Raw genomic sequence first — 12,855 nt, forward strand, 5'->3', positions numbered from 1 at the left:
GCCTGACATTTGGTTCTCAAATCATCAATCATATCCTTGTACTCTGCTTGTATCTTCTCCTTCTTTTACCTTAGTTCTTCCTACTAGTTTAATGAACTAGTTTAAGCCTAATTCACAGTACCATTACCCCTTGCTTTGTCTGCTTAAAACAGCACCATCTGTACATTATCTGGTAACCGGGCACAGTTGAGGCAGGCAAAATTGTCTTTAAAAAAAAACCAAACAGCTGAAAAGGATGCCATATAAAGAACCTGTGAGGTCTATCCTCCTCTTCTAATCCTTTAGGAATCACATGCCAGGAATCGTGACAACTTAAGGATTTTAAAGAGCACATCCTTGAACAAAAATTCTTACATTGACTACACCGAGGTCTAATTTATCACCCTGGAGTAAAGGCTTTACTTAAATTATGGCCGTGAACCCCTTGTTCCTGAGTTAAAAGCAGAGCTTGATCAGGTGGTCCATATTTATAGAGTGACACTTGCTTATCTTTCATTCTTTCCACTTGCCAGGAAAGTAAGTGCAGAATTCCCATCCTTCCTAGATTTCCCTCCTTCCTGAAAGATTGTTCTGTTATGCTTCATTATGACCCTTTTCATATTGTGTTCCCCTTATTTCTGGGCTTGTCTCCACAGCTGATTGTGAGCTTCTCAAGTGCAAAGACACTGCTTGATTCATTTCACAGTACTAAGAATAGAGATGATGGACGAAATTGTTTGAAATAGTGAAGAATGAATAAAGAGCAAAACATTTTAAAAAATCTTAGTCTCCAAAGAATTTATCTTCTATTACATAAGAGAAGATATATGGTGAAAAAACAAGAAGACAAGTCAGTAAATGATAAGTCAGAATAAGAAGTAAAAGGAGGGAGGGACCACCAGACTGGGCTAACAAGGTAGATGGCAAGCTAGTTTGTACCGTAAGTATGGATTAGAATTTTTCAGGTACAAGTGCAGAAACAGGAATGAGAAGGGTGTACTTAACGGAAAGTGATGTCCAGGTCAAGCATCTGCTGAAATCTGCTGAAACACTTGCAATACCAAACACAACATTCTGTTTTTAGTTTGTCTGGAAATTAGAGACGGAAATAACCTAGCCAATATTAACCTGGTTGTGATATGCAGGAGGAATACAGTAGACTGGGACTTTGGGGGGAAGATTCATCAGAGATTATAGAAACAGGCTTACACAATAGCAGAAGAACTCTTACAAGTGACCTATTTTCAAAGAAGATTTTCATTTGAAAGTTATAGTAATATCACAAAAGAGAAGAACTAACATTACAGACAGAATAACTGGTACCAGAAAAGAGAGAACTCATAGGTCAGAAAATAACTTACAAATACATATCCTAATTCAAATTCTCAGAGAAATTCAAGAACATACTGTACCTATAAGTTAAGAATACACTGTATATCTGCCAGAAGATAGAATATATTCCTAATGGTTCAAATGAAGGGTCTTGAGTCAAAGAGGAGGCAGTGTTAAAAGAACAAATAAGAATTGGTAGCCTGGACCCAGCATCGTGGGATAGAGAAAGCCCTCTTGACCAAAAGGGGGAAGAGAAATGAAACAAAATAAAGTTGCAGGGGCTAACAGATTTCAAATGGAGGAGAGAAGTCATTCTGGAGGTTATTCTTATGAGTTATATAGATATCCCTTTTAGTTTTTAATATATTGGGATAGCTGGAAGGAAATACCTGAAACTGTTGAACTGCAACCCAGCAGCCTTGATTCTTGAAGACAACTGTATAACTATGTAGCTTACACTGTATGACTGTGTGATTGTGAAAATCTTGGGGCCCACACTCTCTTTATCCAGTGTATGGACAGATGAGTAGAAAATGGAAACAAAAATTAAATGAATAATGGGAGTGGGGTGGGGGAATGGGATGTTTTGGGTGTTCTTTTTTACTTGTATTTTCATTTTTTTTTTTTTTTTGAGTAGTGAAAATGTTCAAAAAATTGATTGTGGTGATGAATGCACAACTATATGGTGGTGCTGGAAACGACTGCACACTGGATGATTGTAGGGTATGTGAATATATCTCAATAAAACTGAGTTTTAAAAAAAGGGTGGGTGGAGAATTGGAAGGGCACCAGAGATTGGCAATAGGAAGTCATTACCACTCCTAATGTGGAAGGGACAAGGAGAGGGAATAGCGCTACCCAAGTCCAGCAAGAACTATTCCAGTGGAGACCAAACTGCCTAGTGGGAGCTGCAGTAGTGAAAGTGGGGAAGAAATACCTTCCCCTCCTTCTCCTCTCACCCTCCAAACTGACACTGGTGTCCTCCCATTGGCCAAACCATCACAGACGTCTAGGAGATGTAGAGAAGACAAGAGCAGAGGATGGACCTGGGGTGAAATAAAGATTAACCAAGAAGGTGCAATTAAAAAAGAAAAATCAGAGTGTAAGAAGTAAGAGGGTCTTTGGAAATTAAGAATGATTTGTAAAACTAAAAAAAAAAAAAAACCAAGATGAAAGGTGAAAAGTATAGTACGGAAATTCCCCTTGGGCAAAAAGATGAAGAGACAGAAAATATTAACAAAAAGTCAGGCAGCACAGAAGAGGGGTCCCTGAGAGAGTTCTGTGATTACTAGTGCCTGGGAATGCTCCAGGGAAAAACATAAGCAAAAGGGAAGAAATGAAACCTGGTGATTCTTTAGAATTCAATAACATGTATTGATAAAGCAGTTCCTTTGCTCGAGTCCTTGAAGCACAGAGAAATGTGGGACAATATTTTCCCTTACCACATCAGAAAAGCAGCTTCTTGTTTCGAAAGATCTGTGGTGAAACACAATTTCATGATGTTAATCAATTTATTTTAATTGAAAATGAAGCATAAATGAAAGGTCTTCATTTCAGAAAAGGCCATGAAAATGTGAAGACATTATTATTTCCAAGCTGACAGGGGAGGCGAGATTCTCTGCCTGGCACATTTCAGAAAGGTTCAATCAGCCAGGGCAAGGGAATAGATTTAAAATAGAAACATAATGGGAAAAGGTTTCCCATGTAACAGAGCTGGTGGCTGAAGAAAACCATCCCTCTGGAGCCAACTGTATTAATACCCACTTTACCAAGCAGTTTGGAAGGTTTGAAAACCTACAGATTTCTCCTCATTTCCCATAGCTTCTGGGTCCAATTATATATTTGTATCCATAAGTACATGGTAGAGAGGTATACATATTTCTCTCAGCCAGTGATAGAAATAACAGCATATTCAACGTGTAGATCACTATCTTAAAACAGACATCTAAATAAGGAAAAACATCTGTATGCTGTTTTTCAAAGAACTAAAAAGGGAGAATATTGACTAATGATGATAATAATGTCCTGCTCATTGATACATTCATTTACTCAAAAAGCATTTATTGGGCAATTCCCCTATCACAAGCACAGGGCTTGGCATTTCATGTTTGCATGTCTGGGGCTCCCAAATGAAGAACACTGAGCCACTTCAGAGCAAGCTCTCATATACCAAATTTTTCCAATAGCAGTTTAAAGAATCAAGTACATAGGCTTCCCAGTGTCAAGAAACTACCTGGATTCCCCTCCCCATAATTTCCCCCAATGCAATTAGGTGTTCCATACTATCTTGTGGGTCAAAAATCACAGGGACAATTCAATTCCTCATGACTGCCCATTAAACATCTAAAATATAAGTATTCAAAGAGAAGCTTCAGTTATATTTTAATAAAAGTATACTAAATAAGGCAGCTGGTAATAAATCTCTTAGTGAAAATTTAGTCAATGGTGCATTTAATTTGATAGCAGAATCCACTTTCAAATAATCCAAAAATCAGATTCTGTAACGGGAAAAAAAAGCAGAATCCACCTCTCATGTTGTTTTTAAGAATTTATTTGCTCATTTAGAAGACATCAATATTAAGAGGCTTTTTGCATATTCTTGAATTTGGTTGGAAAGCTGTGTTATTTATTTCAATTAAATGAATATCTATAACTGTCCAGCTTCCCCCCGGAAATTTATGAAAACAACATGCTCTGTCTTAATGAGATTAGCTTTAGAATGACATGTGAATCATTAGATGCCTCATTAGCTGCTATGAAAACAGATTTCAATCTTCTGCTTTCCCATTCCTAATATTAGCGAACAATAATTCAATTACTTCCATAACTCCAGGTGACTTCGAATTTCATAGCAAACTCTTCACGAGGCCAAACATCACGTTAAGTTCCTAAAGGGCCTAGAACAAGTCTGTTCAACTGACTTTATAGGACCAACCCATCTTCCAAAATCTGTTTCTGAACCCCAACACAGGGAACAGACATTTAAATACACAGAAAAGAACAAAGAACTACAATCCTTTAAAGCATCCAATTGATAATTATTTATGTTATCTGTCCTTTGTTATTGAGCCTATAGTTTAATATGGAAAAAATAATTTATTCTTATAAATTAATTGTATATTTTCATTTGCTGGAAGTTAACTAATTTAATTTAGTATCTACCACACATGCAATACACGTGGTTCATGAAAGGCCTTTTAAGAATAATTTAAAAGAAACCAAGTTCGAAAATAAACATGAAACAAAGTAGCTGACTCCAAGGAGAAAATAGGTCTCATTGATCTTATGTTAATACTCTAAAATAAGTGAAACATTTAATAAAGGGAGCCAAACTGTTACTGCTGAAGATAGTCACAAGAAAACTAAGTATATGTGCTATATTTCCTCTTTGACTATTGGCAAGTTAATTCCCAGGAAACGCTTCCTAGATGTTTCTTTTATTTCACTGGATATGAAATTAATTATAGGAAATAAAATAATATATTAAATATATATAAATAATTTATAAAATATATTAAATATATATAAATTATATATAAGTTTATAATTTATAAAATACATAATAAAATAAAATTATAAATAAAATGCTCAAAAAGGGAAGGTGGCATCATAACCTGACCTTCAGTGTTATTTCAAGAGACACTGTCATAGCTCCTCAGTTCTGGTTTCCATACATCTGCAATTAGTCTTTCAACCATCACTTGTAGCAGAAGGACAGCACACTTATATGTGGAAAATTTCTTGATCATAAAAATAATGTGTATACTGAGTAAGTTAATGCTCTGGGGAAAGAATTGTTGTTTCTTGGAAATTTTGAAGGTATTTGATATAGTTTGGTTAAAGTAAAACTATATATTTACATACATATACACATATACATATATCTAAATTCATTGATATATGTGTAGTTTTTTTTAACTGATGAGTCTGTCTTGCATTAGCTAAACTACTATTACAGCTTGAAATGAAATTGATATGTGAAAATTGGGAATCTCATTTCATTTTGAGAAGGGGAAATTTTGGCATACGCTCCGCAGGGTAGAAAGAGGCCTCTCAATATTAGCCAGACACTTCAGAGGAGCTTTAATGTCCTAAGATTCCCAGCAAATTCACAGCCCAGGAAACAAAATGCAAGGAACTCGGGCTAGTCATTTATGCACTCAGTTGGATCTGGCCACTACTCCACGCATTCCTATCACACTAAATGGAGCATGAGTCATTTGAGTAATGAGTCAGAAAATGTTTAGCAGCCTCAGTGCAACACCAGACATGAGGCTTAAGATAGATTTCAGAGGTATGACACAGTGTTTTCATTTCTGCTCTACACAGACCACAACTCTTGTTGGTGATGAACAAAATTCTCCCCTCCTTTCCAGGGGACAGAAGCTGGATCATATGCTATCTCAATGCTCATTCCAGCACTAAGATTTAAAGTTTCATATAAAAAACATCGTAAGAGGTAAATACAGTTCATAAACGTCTGCAATCTGTGCCATATTCAAACTTAGTTTTGTGAAATTCTGTCTAATGGATTCAGCAGTCACTTTATTGACAAATTCACCCCCAAGCCCTACAAGCCCTCAATAAAAAGAAAATGCTTAAGTGAAAAAGAAAGCAAATTTTGTAGTTCAGTGAAATTAATGAATGATCTTTTTTGATTAAGAAATATATTCTGAGCATCATTGATTTTTTTTTTTAATCACAGTGCATAAATTATCAAGGTAAGAATTACCATTAGGCTTTGGGTTTTAATCATAGTAATATCTTTAGCAATTTTAACCTACTCCTTTTCAACTTCCATTTTAATATTGAATCCTAATAATTTCTTATTTTTCTTCACCTTCCAGTTGTAGTACAAAGCCAGCAGCATGATAATTGCACGTTACTGGATGAAATTAAGGAGGATTGAGAGCCCTGAGTTCAAGCACTGTTTTGCTCAGGCAAAACAGTACTGTCTTTCTAGCTCAGGCAAATCTGTATTTCCCTGCAATAAGTTTCTTCTGCTCTAGGTTCCATCTTGCATGGAAATTCCTATCAACTAACTGGACCTGTCTGCAGCAGTTCAGAGGGATGCTGATAGGATGGAGCACCATAATTGATGAGTGATTCAGGCTCAGAGTGTAGGATTGAAGAGCAGTGGCAATTTTGCTGTATATTTGCCATTCATTGGCTAGAGCTGCACTTCTCAAATGTGTACACAAATTACTTGGGATATTTTAAGAATACTGGTTCTGAATTGGTATGTCTAGAGTGTTGGCTGAGATTCTGTACTTCTAACAGAGTAGCAAGGATAAGGTCCTTTGACTGAATATATAATCACACACACACATGTGTGCACACACACATGCACATGCACACTTTCTTCCTATTTTATGTATGTGAAAAGTGCCTATATGCCAGGAAGAGTAATAGACACATTAAATATATTATTTCATTTAAATATCACAATCCCTACCCCCAAGTAACTAAAACTTTACAGATGAGGAAATGGAGACTTAAAGAAATTTAATAATTTGCCTAACATCACAGAGCTGACGGTTTGGATGAGATTGGAGCTCAAGGAGTCTAACCACTACAATATGTTCTCTCATAGCATAACAACACTGTAATGAATCTTAGTACCATTCACTACTTTTTACACACATTATATTTCACTTTTCTTAATAACCTGAGGAGGCAGTAATATAATTATTTTGTTTTACAGATAATAAAATTAACCTTCCTTCAACTGCTTCAAATTCAGTGAAACTATAGCAATTCTATTTAAATAAAAGATTAAATCAAACGATCTATAATGAACCAAACACAAGGAATATTACGGTAACAGAAAAAAAGTTTGCAGCATGTATTTCACCAGGCTAAAAAAAATGGTTTAAGAATATAACATATTCTCTTACAAATTTAGCTACACAAATGAACTTTTGACAGGTGAGCCCATATGCCTTGGCAGAGCTTAGATATGAGGTTATCAAAGTTTAAATGATGTTGGTCCCAAACAGAATCCATCAGAGGGATTTACAGTTGAAAAATATAAAATTTATTTCTTATCATCACCTTTTTCCTACCTAAAAAATCCTCCTTATAACAAGTTAATGATAAGACTGTATCAGTAAATTTCTGTACAGACAAGACTAACACAAGCAGCTCACAATGGATGCTGCACTTACACATGTTTAAGAAGAGCAAACACCATAAGACCATGAAAATGGGAATTTTGCTTCATTATGATCTTAGGTTCAACAGAGCGAGTCTAAACCTTGGCTGCACTTGGATCAAGGGTTGAGGGAAGCAGTGTGTGTGTTGGGTGGGGTGGGGGGCTTAAAAAAATACTGATACCTAGATCCCATCCCCAGAATTTCTAATTTAATTGACTAGGGTGCAACCTAGGCATCAGGATATTTTAAAGCTACCCAGTTTTCTAATGTGCAGCCAAGGTTGAGAATCATTTGATTAAAGCAATGAGTTTCCCAAGTGGCAGGCAAATATCTGTCAAGGAATAATGTCTAGCTGGTGAATGCATTGTATGAACAGACTGTGGGGATACTGGAGGAGTAGGAGAGTATTTTTCCCCTGAAGGTGCTTAAATTTCATAGGCAGGTATGTTTTAACAAAAAAAAAAAGATTTTTCAAACATTTGTACAGTCTTAACTACCAAAATGGTTTCATCCCCTCACCAGAATTGCTTCTACTGAACAGGAGTCTTCACCTGGGAAGAAATGAATGGTAACTGTCAATCTCCTTACCAGACCAAAGATTAAAATATTGGCTGAGACTGTAACACCTGCATGAGTTTCATTTAAGACAATTTCCAGGAGACAGAGCATTTGAGGTATAAAGAATTTCTATTATATGTCAAGATACTGTCAAATTTGTATGGAGTGCCTTCAAACACTTTTCTTGGGAAACACTTATTTGACTAGATAGAGCCAATCTATTTGAGACAAAGTTCAGTCTCAGTGTTAGCTATATGGGCTCATATATATCATTTTAATTCCCCTTGCTTAGATGAATGTTTATTTCTTTTGCTAAAATTAAAAGAATAGGGAGTTTATCATAAACATGGTGATATAAGACATCACCTGGAAAAGTCTTCCCTCAGAAACAACAAGTAAATGGACAAATCCACTTGCTTGGAACTCTGGATGATGACAGATGAGCTCTACAATTTGGACCTGCCATTCCATACTCATCCACCTCACTATGTACCAACATATGCAACATGGAAATACCAGAAAGAGAAGAGAAGAAAAAACGGGCAAAAAGAATATTTGAGGAAATAAGGCCCAAACTGTCCCAACTCCTATAAAAGATATAAATATAGATGCCAAAGAAGTGTAAACCAAACCAGTTTATCCAAATTAGATAAACTCTAATAGACCTATACTGAGACTTTACTAATCAGAATGTCAAAAGCCAAAGATAAAGAAATAGTTCTAAAAGCAGCAAGAGAAGGAATTTGTCACATACAATGCATCATCAATAAGATGAAGTGGTGATTTCTCTTCAGAAACCAGTGAGATGAATAGAAAGTGGTATGATACATTTAAGGTACTGAAAGAGAAAAAACTGACAGTCCAAACTTTTTTATCCAGCAAAACTGTCCTTCAAAACTGAGGGAGAGTTTGAAACATTCACAGATTAACAGAAACTGAGAGTTTGTCACCAAAAGGCCTACCATATAGGAATTGCTAATGGGATTTCTTCAGTTTAAAAGTAAAAGACAGGAGAGACTGGCTTAAAGCAGTGTGAAGAAGTAAAGATCTTCAGTAAAGGTAACTAAATAGGTAAATGCAAAAGCCGATAGTACTGTATCTTCAATATACAAATCTACCCCTTAATTCCTATAAGAGTTGGAATACAATTGAATAAGAAATCATCATATTTCCTGATAACAGGCAATAAAATATAAAGAGGTAATGTGTGAAAAAAAACAACATATAGCAGGAATTGGAGGGATATAGGAGAGAACATGTATGCTACTTAAATTAATTTGAAATATCTTCAAATTAGTTTGGTTATACATGTAGGTTATATAATACAAAACCCAGAGTAACCACAAACAAAATATTTAAAATATATACAGAAACAGAAATAAGAGGATCAGTCAAATACATCACAAAAGATCAACTATAGAGAACAGGAGGCTGCAATAAAGGAAAAGAGAGACAAAAATATATAAGACATAAGAATTAAAGAATGGTAAAACACTGTTTTATACTAAAACACTAATAGATTAAATTCCCCAATCAAACGACTCAGATTGGCAGAATGAATAAAAAGGCATGATCCAACTATATGGTGACTCATCTTAGACCCCAAGACACAAATAGGCTCCAAGTAAAAGGATGGAAAAAGATAATCCATGTGAATTGTAAACAAAAGACAGCTGGCACAGCTAAACTAATAGCAGACAAAATCAACTTTGAGTCAAAAGCTGTTACAAGAGAAAAAAAAGAGCACTATATATTTATAAAAGGGACAATCTACCAAGAAGAAATAATCTGAAATATTGTATGTACCTAAACATGATGCCACAAAATATATGAGGCAAACAATGGCATAATGAAGGGAGAAATAGATACCTCCAGTGTAACAGTTGGAGATGTCAACACACCGCTTTCATCAACAGACAGAACATCTAGACAGAATAGAAATAATGAAACAAAGAATAGGAATAATATGATGAATGAAATGGACCTAACAGATATATACAGAACATTGCATCCCCAAACAGGATACACATGCTTCTCAAGTGCACATGGATCATTTTCCAGGACAGAACATATGTTAGGTGACAAAATAAGCCTCAAATTTTAAAAGATGGAAATTATATGAAGTGCCTTCTCTGATCACATGACCTCAGTGGAATGAAGCTGGAAATTAAAAATTAAAAATAAAAAAAAAAAGCAGTGAACTGGAAAATCCACAAATATATGGAACTTAAATAGCACACTCAATCAATGGGTCAAAGAAGACATCACAAGGGAAATCAATAAATATCTTGAGACAAATGAAAATGATAACCACAACATGTCAAAACTTACTGGACACAGTGAAGGCAGTGCTCAGAGGAAAATTTAAATTAAGGTTTAAATTAAAAGAAAGAAGAGGAGGAAGAGGAGCAGCAGCAGCAGCAGCAACTAAAAGATCTAACTACACACCTGGAAGAACCAGAAAAAGAACAGTAACCCAAACCCAAAGCAAGCCGAAGAGAAGAAATTAGATTAGAATTAAATGAAATACACAATAGAGCATTAACAAAAATAGAGCATTAACAAAACCAAAAGTTGGTTCTTTGGAAAGATCAATAAAATAAAGTCAGAAATGAGATGAAGGACATTACTTCTGACCCCACAGAAAGAAAAGGATTATATCAGGATACTACAAACAGCTGCATGCAAACAAATGAGATAATACAGATGAAATGGACAAATTCTTAGAAACACACAAATAACCTGCACTGACTTCAGAAGAAACAGAAAATCTCAGTAGACCAATTACAAGTAAAGAGATTGAATCAGTCATCAAACACTTTCCAACTAAAAAAAGCCCAGAGCAGATAGATGGCTTCAGAGGAGAATTCTACCAGCCAGCCATTCCAAGAAGAATTAATACCAATCCTTCTCAAACTACTCCAAAAATTTGAAGAGGCAGAAACACTACCTAACTTTCTATGAGGCTAACATCACTGTAATACCAAAGCCCAATAAAGATATTACAAAAAAATTACAGAACAATTTCTCTCATCTAAATACTCGCAAATCTTCCAAGTTTATGGTCTCAAAATCTTAATTGAGGTTGCTCCCAAAACTTATTACAACTAGTTTATGGGTCCTGTCTGGAACATTATACATGGAATTGCAAAAATGAATAACTTGTCTATAATAACAAAACTTGTTCAACATAGATTGGAGAATGTTTTAACCACATTCACTTATGTAATCCAGTGCTGTGGATTATACTCATAATAATCCGCTATCATCACCACCACCATTTCTAAACCTTTACAATCAATGTAAATAGAAAGTCTGTTCTAAGTAAGCATCAACTCCCCATTCTCTAACCACAGTATACCTCCCTGATAACCTATATTATAGATTCTAAATCTATGGATTTGATTATAATTAGTTCATATCATTGAGATCATACAATATTTGTCCTTTTGTGTCTGGCTGATCTCACTCAGCAAAATGTCCTCAAGGTTCATCCTGGTTGTTGCATGCATCAGGACTTCATTCCTTTTTATGGCTGAATCATATTCTATTACATACATACACCACATTTTGTGTATCCATTCATCTGTTGATGGATGCTTGAGTTCCTTCCATCTTTGAGTAGTTGTGAATAATGCCACTATGAACACTGGTGTGCAAATATCTGTTCAAGTCCCTACTTACAATTCTCGGTATATACTTAGTAGTGGAATTGTCAGGTCATATGGTAATTCTATACTGAGCTTCCTGAGGAACTACCAAACTGTCTTCTACAGTGCCTGCACCATTTTACACTCCCACCAGCAATGAATGAGTATTCCTATTTCTCTACATCCTCTCCAACACTTGTAATTTTCTTGTTTTATTTTTTTTCTTTAAATAGTAACCATTCCAGCAGGTGTGAAATGATTACCTCATTGTTGTTTCCATTTGCATTTGCCTAATAGTGATGTTGAGCATTTTTTCATGTGCTTTTTAGCCATTTGTATATCCTCTTTGGAGAACTGTCTATTCAAGACTTTAGCCCATTTTAAAATTAAGTTGTTTGTTCTTTTTATTGAGTAGTAGGATTTCATTAAATATTCTGGAAAGTAAACCCTTATTATATACATGGTTTCCAAATATTTTCTCCCATTGAGTATGTTGTCTTTCCACTTTCATGACAAGGTCCTTTGAGGTCCAAAGGTTGTTTTGTTTTTATCTATTTATTTTTTATTTTGAGGAGGCCCCATTTATCTATTTTTTAAATTTCATTTCTCGTGCTTTGGGAGTAAAGTCTAAGAAACCATTGACAAACACTATATCCTGAAGATGCTTCCCTACAATTTCTTCTAGGAATTTTATTGTCCTGATTCTTATATGTAGATCTTTGATCCATTCTGAGTAAATTTTGTATATGGTATGAAACTGGGGTACTCTTTTATTCTTCTGCATATGGATATCCAATTCGCTAGGACCATTTGTTGAAGAGACTATTCTTTCCCAAATGAGTATTTTTGGAAGTCTTGTGAAAAGTCAGTTGCCCAAAGATGTGAGGATCTATTCCCAAACTCTCAGTTCAATTCCATTGGCCAATATATCTATCCTTGTGCCAGTACCATGCTGTTCTGACCACTGTAGCTTTGTAATATGCTTTAAAGTCAGGAAGCATTAGTCATCCAACTTTGTTCTTCTATTTCAAGATTTTGTGGTTTTTTTTATTGTTTGTTTGTTTGCTTGCTTGTTTTGCTATTTAGGGCCCCTTACCATTCCATTCCAAATAAATTTGGGGTTTTGATTGGGATTTGTGGAATCTGTAAATTATTTGGGGCAAAGCTGATAACAATATTTA

The 12,855-nt window shown here is 35.2% G+C and overlaps 1 protein-coding gene across 10 annotated transcripts in view; it reads right to left on the reverse strand.

The window, feature by feature from the left end:
• The window catches only part of FHIT (fragile histidine triad diadenosine triphosphatase), a 1,654,094-nt gene that overhangs the window by 921,075 nt on the left and 720,164 nt on the right, over positions 1-12,855 (reverse strand). The window lies entirely within an intron of this gene.

This window comes from Choloepus didactylus, chromosome 1, assembly GCF_015220235.1.
Source record: "Choloepus didactylus isolate mChoDid1 chromosome 1, mChoDid1.pri, whole genome shotgun sequence".
Taxonomy (NCBI): Eukaryota; Metazoa; Chordata; class Mammalia; order Pilosa; family Megalonychidae; genus Choloepus; species Choloepus didactylus.